General features: G+C 34.8%; 1 protein-coding gene across 1 annotated transcript in view; it reads left to right on the top strand.

The window, feature by feature from the left end:
• chrm3a (cholinergic receptor, muscarinic 3a) overlaps nucleotides 1-13,550 on the top strand; it is a 110,546-nt gene that overhangs the window by 44,957 nt on the left and 52,039 nt on the right. Inside the window, exon 2 of the mRNA XM_087802423.1 lies at nucleotides 55-169. The gene's annotated coding sequence lies outside the window, so the exon portion shown is untranslated. The remainder of the gene's footprint in view (nucleotides 1-54; nucleotides 170-13,550) is intronic.

The following is a 13,550-nucleotide window of genomic DNA, read 5'->3' as shown; positions in this document are numbered from 1 at the left end:
CTCCTGCTATTTAACGGATTCCCTGTTTGCTCTGTTTGCCCTCTCGCTCCACAGACACCATGATCCGACTGGAGGAGGATAATCACGCTCGGCTCGCAGACGGCATGGACACCAAAAGGCTCTCTGCTGAAAGGTGACCTCCAGACGATTCACCTCCCCAAAATATTTGGTGAGTGTCCAATTCTTTCTCAGTTTCTTCCCCCACATCTTGGATTCAAATCATGTTTTTCTTCTCGTGATGGTGTCCTCCAGTTTATGTCTATATTTGACAATTTACCAGGCGACTGAACAAAGTCTGCCCTGGTAATTATTTTAAGAGAGTCAATACACATCGACTCAACAAGTTTCCCTTTTTTAAAGGTTTAACAATTTATATTGATCCGTGAGGCTTTTACGGATTTATAATCTTCAAGCTTGACATAGTTAATCATCATATAAATGGTTAAAATGTTAGTCCATTATTCTGAATCTGGTGTGTTTCAGCTCTTTTTAAGTTTATTATTTTTGATTAAACAACTTTTTGTGGAATTTTAAAAGGACACTTTTTAAATTCAGTGTTGCATCTCACACCTGCTTACTCCGTCAAAATGTAACACAAGGAAACATGAATACATTTGGATGTATTAGATAATTTACTCTTGAACACAGAAGGCAAATTCACCTTCTGATACAGCAGCTGTCAGAGCAAGACTTATTTTTCTATTTTTCTTATTTTATCTACATATATCGTCTGATGTAATAAATGTGATTTGGATTTCTTTCATTATTTACATTATATATTAGGTACACAACAGTGCAAATCAAGCGAACATTTTCTTTCTATTGTTGAATGATTATACAGAGTGATGACATTATTTCCATTGTTGTTGAAAATGTGTATAATTACACTGTAACTGTAGATATAGCGCTGTGAGGGTGTTGCTAGCATTATTGTGGAAATTACCGTTCTAGTTTAGATCATACATTGCTAGCTTGGATCATACATTGCTAGTTTTGATCGTATACCACTATTGTAGATCGTAAATGACTAGTTTAGATAATATAATGCTAATTTAGATTGTGCAATGGTACCTAAGATCCTATAATTATAAGAATAAACATCATATTTTTATATCATTCTAACTTGGCTTGGATCATATAATGCTCAAAAATGTTGTTTTTACTAATTGCTCTGATTAAGTCACTTGGTTTAACTAGGAATAGATGAATACAATTTGTTTGGTTTTGTGTAAGAACTGAGGCATAAAAACTAAATAATCTTCAAGAATACTTAACTAGTTTAATGACACCAAAATCAGATAACCTACTTTGCTTGTTCATATTGAGAGCCATCATGTCGTTCAACAGGCTGCTTTCACAAAAGATTAAAAACATCAATTAATCTAAAATAATCTTTTTTTTTTCTTTTTTTTTTCATACATACATTTTTTTCTATTAAGTCAAGATCCAAACAATACATCACTGCATTCTAGCTAATTTCTAAACATATAGTTCTTACTAATAATTCCCATAAAATAATCAGTTTATCTTTAGGATATTGTGATTGAAATGCTCTGATGATTATAGGTAAGCATTAGAATGTATGCGGTCCATTTGTGTTTGTGGGATCAGGCTCAACAAGAGCTATGGATCGTAAACTGGGAGGCACAGGTAAATCTCTTCTGTCAGCTCATCTCTTAACACATAATTACCCGCCCAGAGCCTGGTGTCAGGTCTGAGGCGCCTCAGCTGCCTCTTCTTCTTCGTGGGTTGTTAAACGTGGATTCATTTCCCACCTTAAGATTGACTTGAGTTGTTTCCCCAAGAACAGAGCCTGAGAGACGTTACGTAAGCCGTATTTGACAGATCCTCATTATTGAATCGGTCACAGCGTGAGCCTCACGGACACAAGGTCGTCTGAGAGGTCGCACAAAATCCTGTTGCACCAACACTAACCAGCGGAACCAAAGCAAACCTCTCAACAGAGCTGAAATTAAAGACAAAATAAATGCTTTTACATTGTTGAGTAAACTTGGATTGTTGTCAAATAAACTCACATAGGATCTGTTTTTGGGCCCAAAATAGCTTTAGTTTGAGCTTTGTGACTCCAGGATTATATTTCTATAAATGACACTTGCTTCTCACACAGTGCTACAGAGAACTTGTCAGAATTAAAATGACATAAGGTAAGGTATAACTTTATTGAAACTTTTATAAAATTGTTTTTTTTCCAGTAGCCACATCAAATACAGCAATTTTTCATTAAAAAATGAACTGGGCTGGGCTTGTTCATCAAGACCAAAACGGCTGATCTACTGTTATCCTTCCTTCCTACTAATAGCATAAATAGGTTATTTTTGTTTGTTTTGTTCCAAGGAAGGTTTTAAACTAAATAAGAGCTGTGTATCTCAAATATGAAGCAACCAAGATTCACTTTAGAGTCCTCCCACTTATTTTGTCTTCTTTTAGCTAGTTTCTGCGTCATTTTTCGGAATATGTTGCCATTCATCAAAGATTGACGCTACCAGAATGAAATATTTTCAACTAATTTACATGGTCTTTGCATTTTAATTTTAAATCATTTTCTTGTCTTTGTTGCGACGCCAGGAGTTCAGCTAGTAAAACAGTGATGGACATTATCACATAGATTAATTTACTTTGAATTGGATGATTAAAAAAAATAAAAGTTTCAGTGATAGTAAAACATTTAAGACCAAACACCAACTATCTGAGAAGACCATTGCTGTGTCTCAAATCGCATACTAATCTTAGTATGCTAGAAGTTAGTATGCATCAGTTTAGTATGCATACTAACTAGTACGCAAATTCTCCGCAGATAGTATGTCTCAAATCAAACCCTGAAGCTACACACTAACCGGAAATCACATGACAGCTTCTTCTTCTACTTCTATTTAACGATGTTTCAAGCAGCTGTTTGAACGCTATCGCCGACACCTGCTGGCAGCACGTATTGCAACTTTGGAAAAAGAAATAAAGAAAAAATATGAGAATCTAAATAATCGCGAGATATTTAAGCTGGTATCAGCAGCGAAGACGTGTTTATCCTCCTACTGCTGCTGAAAATACACATTTAAGTATATGCATATATATGCATTTATATATGACGTAACTTCCGTTTAAAACGTCACTAAAATGGCGGCTGTTTAGTATGGTTAGTGTCCATCGAACCATGCTAGTTTTGTGGGCGTGTTAGTATGCCAATTTAGTATGCATGGCGCACTAAATTTCGCATACTAAGAATTGAGACACACTAACGTACTAAAAATACTAACTTTTAGTACGCTAGTATGCGATTTGAGACACAGCACATGAGTTCAGCTGTGAGTAAAAGTGTCTCGGTGGGTCTTGTCATTGCATATAAGTCATGCTCGGGATTACTAGACTAAACTAAACTGCTGAGGATAATGAATTTGATCTGGTGTATAAATCCCAAACTAATCAAACTTCCAGGAATCAGCAGAAATGTTTGGTGAAGTGAGTGGATCTACTGCTTCATCACAATAAACTCAACTGTTGATGGTCGTCAGTAGAACCTTCCTTTCATCAAACCTTTAAGTCAAGGAAAGAACTGATGACTCATCAAAGCTTTACACATCATGGTTAAGTTTTTAATTGCATGTTGGATGCAGAGACGAAGGTGTGTTTGTTTGACATGTGCTTCTGTGAGTGTGTGTGTTCCTGCATAAATCTGTGATATTTTTTATCTCTTTAGAATAAAACGTGTTTAGTGTAAGAAGTCACATTTTACTGATGAATATCATATTCTACCGTTCCATTTATAGACATCTTAATTTTCCTGCTTTCAAAACAATTATCTGCAATCAGTCATTCAAATCCAGTGGGAGAGAATTCATCAAAGATTTGCATCGTAAATATTACTCTAAAAATCACCAATCATTCTCTAGTGTGTGTGATTGGAAGGACACAATCTCCCTTCCTTAACAAAGCTATGAAAAGATGTATTTACATAAGAAATGCTAATGATGCTGATGGTGAGACCTATATTCTTCCCACGTTGAAGCTTAGCAGTTTACCAAAAAGATGAAACACACATTCACTTATTACAATACAACTAATAAGAAAAACAATCACACAAAAAGTAAAATGTTAATAGAATAATAATGTGTTAAAATGAATACTTTAAAAAGATAACCATTAGCAATAAAAAATATATAAAAATAATTTATCGAAAATAGAGAGGGAGCGGAGAGATGATAGTAAATTAAAAAATCACAGATTATAGGTTCTACAAAAAAGAAGGTAAAATTATGGAAATCATCCTTATTTAAGCTGCTGGAGTCGACTGTATCTTCTGGTCCTCAGTTATTGACGAGATTTTGCAAGATATCATTCTTCCTTTAGCTGCGTCTCAGGCTGGAAGTTTAATTGGAACACAAAGATGAAAATACACTGAATATTTGCATGGTTTTTGTAAAGAGAATTTTTTTTTTTTCATACGTCTTATATAATTTAAATAAAACAAAAAAAGATAATCCTTATTTATTATATAATAAATATCGTATTTGAAAAAGTAAAAATTTAATAATATAAAATTAAATTAAAATAATTAAAATTAAAATTATTGAACTCTCTCCTACTTGGTATGTAATACATATGGTTTAAATTTCATCAAAATGTGACTGAATTTGAATTCTCATGGTCTTTGCCCCTTTTCTACTCCCTTTAAGTTGACCTGAGAGATTTGATCTTCCCCTAAAAACCTCTACTGAGAGGTCAGTAACCTATTTGTTAATTTTCAAGACATATTGTGGAGTGGTTTGAGAGTCTATAAGACATTATGATCACGTATTAATGTTTAATATATTCCTTTCACACGATTTATTTTCTGCTCATATTCAGCAGCAACGATACAAATCTGAAGGCACTGACAGCGAGACAATCGTAGTCTCTAACTGAAAAATTGCATCATGAATATGTATATTTACATTTTAAAGGTCTTGCGCAATGTTGGCAGGAGGTTTTCCCTGCGGTGTGTATCAATATTTGCATTCTTTGCCTCCAGGCAGCTCCTGGTAAATGATACAAAGGAAGGATGCTTGGGGGGAGAATCCTGGTTCATCTTGAGACGGAGTCAAAGAATGTTGAGCAGTAATTTGAATGGATTTATAGTTCCGTTCCATCCTCACTTCTTCCACGTCTACATTGTGTTTTGAAATGATCACGACTTCATCTGCCATTGTTGAACTTATATTCACTAAAGTTTAATCGTGTTCTTTACATTTTCATGCTAAAATATTTCATCTGGCACTGAAAATGGATTACATCGTAAAAGTTTGACTTTTTTAGCGTCGACTTGTTTTAATTTTGTTTTTTGTCCTAACATATTGTATGATGGTGAAAACAAATTTGTCAAACTCAAGGCGGATTGTCGGGGGCATTTTGCCTGACAGTCAAGTCATTTTATGTAGTTCCTTGGAAGTTTAGCTCAAAATTAAATTGAATTAATTTTATGTCGATACCATGACCAATGACTATGTCCCGGTTTAAGATAAGATATGGAGTAGGGCTGTAGTGATACCATTCGATATGATTTATTTCCAAAAACTTGAATAGTTTTCGTAACGATTCTTACACTGAATTTAAGTGACATATTTTGATGTTTTCTTTGGTTTGAAGGTATAGAACTGAAAGCCAAAATATGTCCAAACATCAGCTTAAAAAACATTTTGAATGTAAGTTAAATAATACTGGTTTTACCAGTTTTGTTAAAAAACTTTTCAAAAAGCTCTTTGGAATCCTGTGAAAAGAAGTAGTCCTCTCTTTGCACTGTGATCCTGTGAACCTACAATCGAAAGGCAACAGTGTGCCGTCAACGGTGTCAAACCCAGAGAGAGTTCTGCTTGGTTGCCCTTCTGTTGCTCTGTGGATATCGATTGAAACACTTCTTTGTCTGTGGCAAACATCAATCATCTTAACTGACAACTTCCTTCTTAAACGTCGAAGACACTCTGATGAACTCTGTCTAGAATTGAGATCAAAATAATGTCAAACTTTGATAGTACTTCAAGTTACAAAACCAAGAAATACGTTTAGATGTGTCTCTATATTTCTTCTCACTTTTGTCTGATCTTAAGGGTCCAAAGTGGTCTGCCGTCATGGATTCTCATAAAAAACAGGTTTTCTAGACTTTTTTTTTTATAAACGTTCTTTGGCTTACTTTAATCAGTACTTGACTAATTACTTTTTTTTAATTGACTTATTATTATGGGTCGTTTTGAATTTTAATTGTAAATTAATGAAAAAAAACTTCTTTTTTTTTATATTTAACACATACTCAAACAAATATAGATCACAAAGTAACTATGATAATAATACAAAGTGATTTATAATCAAATCAAAATCAATAAAATTCTGTTGAATTTCGATTCGTTATTGTTGAATTGAAGTGTATCTATATATATATATTTTTTTAACCTTATTTATATTATGGGATGCTTGTAGTCAACTATTTTATTCATCTAAAGCTAGATTTTTCCAACTGAATGGGGTCTTATGTATGATTCACTGCTTCAGATTGCGATAATTAATCAAACATTTACAAGCATTTTTAATGGCTCTATGACTGAGTTGAATATCACGGACCGGTGCGGCCATCATGACAATCCAGGCGGGAGATTATCATTTATGGCGTCGAGCAAAGCTCTTATTGGCCGCATCGGAGGAAAACATGGCACATTAATATCATTAATAATCATTTTGTTGGCCACTCTCCCGCATCTGTTCAGCGAGTCTCTCTTCTTCTGAACGCTAGCTCATCATGAGACTAACTCAAACTTGTATTGTTTTGTGTCTTATTACTGAAACAGGTGAAGAACATTTTTTTTGTTGAAAAACTTTAATCATTTAGAGTGAATTTGGGACAAACCTTCTGCTTCTGTTTACATTCCCCTCTCGTGTTTCTATTCACTATTGAATGATGGAGTGCAGCACTTGTGAAGACGTAAATTCTCCTTCAGGCAAAACAGCATTTGTAAGCCCATGTTTAGAATTTCCATTTAAATTTAGATCGTCAAGAATGTGATAAATATTAGGGTCTCTTGTTGCTCTGATCTTCACCTCTTTTGGACTGAAGTCAGTTAACATTGTTCTTTTTCCATCTTAGGTTGTGTCTATCTCTGTTTGGCTGCTACTTCTTTTTTTATTTGGACAAAAATAAGTTAAAGTAAGTCCGTCTGCAGATTCATGTCTTATATTAGAACTGATATATGTATGCTATGAATTCCCATATGCTACTATGATCTTGAAACAGCTGGAAGATCGCATCAAATACATGTAGATGACAAAAAGTCTGCTAACCACGTATGTTTCTCACATGAGGAAATCACACACTTAATTATCAGCAACATTATCAGGTCTAGGTCATGTTAATAACCCCTTGTTACTGAAACATTAAAAGCATGTCTTGTTGCATCCGTACTACAGAAGAGTTCGGGTCGGTACCACAGAAGAATCAGAGTTGGGTGCAGAGTCCTATTTTTGTTCCTTATTTGAGGTCAAAATGCATTTTCCAATAGATCACAGACTGTATAGACTCAGGATGGTACAAAATATTGATATTGTGATATATAATTTTATTCTTTTTCACAATACTGTATTGATATTCAACAGCACTGTACCAATTATAGAATTATATTTTTTTGGTGTTATAATATTTATTTTATTTACAGTTTATAGTTCAATAATGTGAGCATAATTTTTTTTTTTTTTTTAAATATTAACATGCAAATATTCACGTCGTTTGTTTGTTTTTATATTGAACATTGAAATCCTGTGAGATCCTGTGGACAGTGGACTCCAGCAGCTTTCAAAGCTCATGTTTGGACACATTTTGGTTTCAAAACAAATGAAAGCAGTTACAAGTTTGTCAAGAGTCAGGTGGTCTGTAAATTCTACAACACTGGAGTCAAGTACTCGACAATACTACAAATATATATAATATATTTGCATTAGAATATATCACAATATATTGTATCATTAACCCTGAATTGTGATACGTATCATATGAACACATTATTTTAAAATACACAGCCCTAGTATCGACTATGTTACAATACATCTGTGACATCTTTGTGTTCCTGAACCACAGTTTTTAAGCTAATTGGCGGTTGCGGCCATCTTGGAAATTCAGCCTTCCAGTTTAGCCAGACTCTGGTCAAGAGGTGGAGATTATGCTGGTAGAAGTATGACTGTTGGATGAAACTACACATAATTAGCTCAAAGCTATTGAAGCTTATACACCTTTTTTGCTTTCAGAAATTTCGAAAAACTTATGAATGGGAATATAATCATGATACAGTTGAGATAGAAGTCCAGCACCAGTTCAGTGCTTTCTGTTTTGAACCATGCTGCACATTTTTTTTCAAGTAAAAGTCAGATTTTTGTTTGTTGTGTATGTGACTTCCAGTCTCAAGTCCACATCCACATTGGCTTCAGTCATTAAAAACGGATCATGTCCTTCGCTCTAGATCCTGCAGGTTTCTCCCAACAATTCACTTCTCAGAGAGTTTACTTTGTGAGTCTTTCCTGTCCCAGGTCTTTCATCTTAATACTTCCAGTCTTATAAAGTTCAGGCAGTTATTATGGCCATCGGGGTTTCTTAAAACTTCATTATCAGCTTTGAGATATAAGCTACCCTTAGAGAAGAGATCGGCCTGATAAATGAATAAAAAGAGTTTCAAAGAGACGTTCCAAGATAAAAGACCAACAGTTGGTAGAATGTGCTCTGACACTTTTATTAACCTTTCAAACATCTTCACACTTTTCCTTGTGAAGCAGGTGTTTCAAGTGTGACCATGAAAAGAGTTTCATACTTCTGTAACACCAGCTGTAATAGTGTAGTAAAGATTCATCCACCTGTCCCTGAGTGATGGGAAGAAAACACAACAGTAGTTGTGAAATTCATTCATTGACAGACGCTTTATCCTGGAGTCGGAGTCACAGGGATACTGGAGCCTATCCAAGAGTCATAGGGCGAGAGGCAGGGGACACCCTGGACAGGACGCCAGTCTGTCGCAAGGCACACAAAGACAGACAATCATTCACACACGCACTCATACCTATGGACAATTTCCCAAAGTTCTCAATTAACCTCTGTATGTTTTTGGACTGTGGGAGGAAACCGGAGTGCCCGGAGTTAACCCACCCAACACGGGGAGAACATACAAACTCCACACAGAAAGGTTGTCTCGGCCTGGAATTGAACCAGCAACCTTTTTGCTCTGAGGCTAACCACTTTACTTGTTAAAAGGGCAACTAATTCAAAACCCAACTTTCCTGACTCACTCACATGTTGTAAATGTTGAAGTCTTCCTCTCCAAGATGCAGTAAGTCTCTCATCATGACGTAGCTTGTTATAAAGTTATTACTGTATAAAGTATAAAGAGGTGGAGACTTCAGGGATTAATGACTTTTCCGTCGACAACATCCAAACGGTTACTTCTAATTCATTATTTTTTTTGATATTAAGCACTTTTATGTTCAGCTATTTTTTAATTTATGAATTAATTTAGTGTAAATTTCAATTTGTATAAAAGTTCAATGTAAACAGATATTCAGTGTAAACAATTGTTAGAGAAATGTAATGTTCAAATCTGATGAGAATTTTTTGTTTCTACATTGCAACAATTATTTACAGTGAATGTTAATTTTTACAGCATCAGAATCAGACCTTGAATTTGAAAAAACATCAAATTATTTGTATTATTAGTTATTCATTTGCTGTCTATTATATTTATTTCATTGCTTGAATTAATTCAGTATACATTTGTGCAAAAAAATAATTGTTAAAAGATTAATTAATTGTAAACAATTTAAGTTTCAGTTCAGTTCAGATCAGTTTTATTCATTATGTTTTGACACATCTGACACTGAATATCATTTTACATTAATTAATACATTAGACTTTTGCACGGTAAATGTTTACACTGAATGTATTCATACACATAAAATCGACACCAATTAAATAACTGCTTGAAATTTGATGGATTTTCAAATTCATAGTCTGGTTTCATGCAGTTAAAATCCAGTGTCATAAATTAATATTTATGGTCCAATGGCACAAATTTACTTCCATAATTTGAGTATTCTGAAGATCTCAATTAAATTAACATGAATACTAATGAACACAGGAACACAGAGGATTATCTAAACAATAAAAAAAAAAATCCTCTTTTGTTTTTCTCTTCCCGCCTCCCACCCTCCACTACAGAATTCCATAGTTTTATGATCCTTCCTCCAGCAGCTGCCAGAACACAGAGTCCCATACCTGTGAGAGACACTGTCCAGAGCTATCTTTCCGAACTGTCCTCTCTGGCATAAATATTGTTTATTAGAAAGCTCTGGATTTATGGATGACTTCAGTAAACTATGAGATAGCACGAGGTGCTCTGATATCATTAGTTTCCGTTCTTATTTCTTGTCTGTGGTGCTTGAAGACTTCAAGTGGAATCAAGTCACTTTAACATCCTACAGCAGCTCATTCACACTAATGGAACTTTCAACCAAATGGTCTCTTCCTCATTTGTTGGCTGGAAAAGAGAAGTTTAATTGCTTCATGCGGCTGATTGTTGTCTTCAAACCGCCTAGAAAGAAGCAGTTCATTTAAAGTCCGGAGAATGTTTCGGTCAGACTTTTTCAATTAGATGATATTGACTGTGAAGAAGTCCAAGTGTTCATTTGCACTTTGTTTCCTCCAGGAGAACGTTAGTAAAATGACTGTCGCTGAGGAAACTTCAGCTTCTCCAGACTTGTTATTAAACACAACTGTGTTGGTTGGTGCATTTGTCATGTGTCATGTGACCAGTGAACCTTTGTCATCCTAATCCATCAAGATGATTGTGATGAAAGAATAAATTGATTAGCAGCTCTTGTTTTTGGTTAAAAAAAAAAAACATCACCACTTCCTCCTTCCCTCAACCAATCACAACGTCTTAACACGTTAAAGCGTATCATCGATATTCATTGAGGAAAACGATTACGGTAATCCTCTAGTATCCTTATTTGAACCACTCTCAGAGCCTGATTAAGAAATGATGGGGTACCTGAACGCAACAGTAGAAGTAGAGCAGAGAGGAAGATGGAAGCAGGTTATTGAGTTTTTCTTCATGCTTCCAGAGTTCTGTCACCGTTAATAACGGCACCTTGAAAAACATGGCTTAATTCAACTTTATTTCTCCTTTTTTTCTCCACGTTTTGTACAGTAACAGGTTCAATCTCAGTCCTTCAAAAGAGTCTTCCTGATTTTACATGCAAAATCCGATATCTATATTTTTTCCATTATTTATTTTTATTTATGAATTTATGTTGAGGTTGTTGATATTTAATAGAAATTCATATGAGTCAGATGTTTGTTTTTTTGCATATATTAGATTTAAATCATGTAATAATATATTCCACTTAGTTTTTGAAACAAATGTTATATAGTGACTTTCGTCTTGTGATAAATATAATAATAAATCTTAAATCTTGTGATAAAGGTAATATATACATCTGTAATCTCTTAATAAATGTAATGTACTTAAATCCTGTAGTTATACGTTATATATACGTACTTAATCTTGTATGAAAGTATTTATACATTAAAAAACAAGTTATATATCAGACTTTAATCTTGTAATAAACGTTTTCATTTGCGTTTAATCTTTAAATGAAGGGTAGATATACAATGTAATAAATACGATGAGAAAAATATTTGAATGGTCCTAATAAATGAAGACTCTCTGCTAAAGAAGATTTTGCTTCTTTTGAAGGTACAAGAGAGTGTCAGGAGTAAAATTCGTTGGCGAATGTTTCAAAAGCCCAAACAAACAACTGTGACTTGATCTTGCATGCTAAAAAAAAAAGAAAAAAATATCTTGGTGAAATGAAATGAATCCAGACAATGTGTCATTCAAGTGTGCTGGGGGCTGAAACAAAACATATATTTCTTCTCAGAAAAGCCAGTCCTCCGTTCATTTGTTTCCCATCACACTGAACCTTTCTTGGTCTGCACTTGGCTCTGTCTCGCTGCTTCTCTGCCTTCATTTCTCTTTCACGGGCCATCCATTACGGGCCGGTGTCATTGGAAGGCTGGACCTGGTGTGATTCATTGTCTGAGGTATAATTCCCAGATATGGCCTGTGTGTGATAAAGACTGATTCCAGAATCAAGAGGACATCTGTCCCCCGGCACCTCTCCTCTGAAGCCCCCCTCAACTATAATGAACCATCTGTTACGTACATGTTCGCTAACATGCTTTCTTCCTCTTTGCTGTCAAACTGCTGTCAAACCTCTCTCTGTAGGTGTCTGAAGACCTGAATTGATGATTCTGGCTTTAATTAGTATAGCCTGTTTTAGTGATGTCAGCAATTCTTTACAGGCTATGCTAATCTGTGCCAGAATCAGCAATGCTAGTGGGACGGACTCTTCGCCACGTTCATTTAAACTCTGGTTATTTGCTGAAAACATCTCCTGATTTATCAATACTTTTATTTGTTATAAATTGAAGATGACCGAAGAAGTTCCAGTTGATCCGCTTCAGTGCTGTTTTTCCATTAACCTGCTGTGATAGAGGGCGCCGACCCGAAGACTTTTAATTCAACAGCATGTCAGACCTTTATAGAAACTTCATCGGGGCTGTGGCTGTTGACCTCCATGATGATAGATGGTGCTTAGAAAAGATGTCCCCTTCAAAAGAACGTCACTCCTCAATACATTTTCAACGTAGTTCAGATGAAGTTCATCAGTTCATCTTAAGAAATGTTTTGCAGTTTGTTTAGCTTTGAGACAAATGACCAATTAAAAAAATAAATTAAGAATTACTAATTAAACAAGGGCCAACATGATTGTTCCACTTTTGGTTGGATTAATGGAACTAAAGCTAACTTTAAATGCAGTTTTGCCATCTTGCATCTGGGAGTATTTAAAAAAAATATATATTAATATTGTATTTCACACAAACTTCATTGAAATATAAACTTTAAAATCCAGAGTGAGCAATAAAGTCCATCCATCCATCCATCCATCCATCCATCCATCCATCCATCCATCCATCCATCCATCCATCCATCCATCCATCCATCATAATAATTATCAACATATATTAGTATATTAAAGCCACTCCCTAGTATTCAGGCTCCTTGAGCAACTTCAAAACTCAAGGGTATCGTAAAATACCATCTGCGCAATGAAAACAATCATCCTTCAGTTAATGGTTGTGTATTCCACTGGTTGCTGAGCGTATCTGGAAGTTATTGTAAGAAGTCAATATAATAGACAATATGTCTAAAGTAGGGCACGCACAGATTTAAATATATTAATATTTTTGTGCACTTTTTTCTGGGATTGAGTGTTTTTAGTAGGAAATCCATGAACTTCTTTGTACTTGAGACCCCTGAATTTATGTACAGTGAAGCATGAGATTTTGATACTACAGGCAATAATTTACACTCACGGAGAAAAGTGTGCAAATATGAGTGAATATGCTACTTTCTTGACTACAATACCAAACTCTACTTATTTATGCAAGTCAGCCTTTTTCTATAAAGATGATT

This window comes from Callionymus lyra, chromosome 11 (genome assembly GCF_982586985.1).
Source record: "Callionymus lyra chromosome 11, fCalLyr1.hap1.1, whole genome shotgun sequence".
Lineage (NCBI taxonomy): Eukaryota > Metazoa > Chordata > Actinopteri > Syngnathiformes > Callionymidae > Callionymus > Callionymus lyra.
Note: the sequence above shows the minus strand (reverse complement) of the source record. Positions and strands in the feature narration are given on the sequence as shown.